The following is a 971-nucleotide window of genomic DNA, read 5'->3' as shown; positions in this document are numbered from 1 at the left end:
CAAGCCTGAGAGGCTTCCCCCATCTTTTCGGCCCCCCTTTGAAGGGGATCAGGTTCCCCCACAAACATAATTGAAGGAAAATATGAGAGAGAAAAGGTCTTTGTTCTCCCATTTACAGCGTCAGAAAATATGTAACAAATTAGCCGTTTATGAGGTAAGAGAACAGGGCTGTGCGTTGCGGCTGGGAGGCGCGGCAGCCGCACAAGGGGGCCTTTCAGCACTGAGCATGGGGGGTAGCCCAGCAGGAGGGCACTTGGTTGGGAAGGGCGGCTCTGCCCTGGGCCTGCCTGCCTGCAAGCGTGGCCTGGCACCAGTGGCACGGAGAAGGGAGGCCCCATCTGACCCCATGGCTTGGATGAAGTGAAGGCTGGCAAATGGAAACATGGCGCCATCCAGTCAGTGGATAGATATGGTTCTTGGGAGGGCAGGGTGGCTGGTGAGTGAGGGCTGGAGGCCTGGCTTCCAAACCTTCCTCTGACAGGTTCCCAGAGATACCCAGAGTGATTTCCAACTCTTTCTCAGGATCCGTTTTCCCACCTCTAACAGGAGGGCCTTGTTCGGCATCATCTCTCAGCGCTTATCCAAAGTCCTCAAGGCATAAACATGTAGCTGCAGCAAGACCTCCATGGCTTTCCTGCTGATTTCACTGAAAATTAGGAGAGGGGAGGTGTTTGGGGGGCATTGCATAGGGTTTCTTACTCTCAAAACCTTTGATTTTTCTTCCAGGGCTTGATAAAAAACAAAAATAAATAAGTAAGAATTCCAGCTGAAGCATCAAACAGAAGATGTCATTAAGACCCAGGGTTTGGATGTATGTGAACATGTATGTGGGAAGGGCTGGCAGAATAGTCAACTCTCTCAGCAGAGAGGAAGCAGAGTACTTCTCCCTTCAACCTTGTCTCTTGGTCTTTATCTTTATTCTACTGGTATGTCCAGGACAGCAAGTGGTGGGACAAAAGCATTTTCAAAGA

General features: G+C 50.6%; 1 long non-coding RNA gene across 1 annotated transcript; it reads left to right on the top strand.

Annotated features, from left to right (window-relative positions):
- Window positions 1–226: 226 nt before the first annotated feature.
- Window positions 227–614, top strand: LOC132536652 (uncharacterized). The gene is made up of 2 exons (XR_009548139.1): window positions 227–395; window positions 523–614. It is a non-coding gene; the product is annotated as an uncharacterized LOC132536652 (long non-coding RNA).
- Window positions 615–971: the final 357 nt, after the last annotated feature.

This window comes from Erinaceus europaeus, unplaced genomic scaffold (genome assembly GCF_950295315.1).
Source record: "Erinaceus europaeus unplaced genomic scaffold, mEriEur2.1 scaffold_785, whole genome shotgun sequence".
NCBI lineage: Eukaryota > Metazoa > Chordata > Mammalia > Eulipotyphla > Erinaceidae > Erinaceus > Erinaceus europaeus.
The sequence above is the reverse complement of the archived record's forward strand: the minus strand, read 5'-3'. Positions and strand labels throughout refer to the sequence as shown.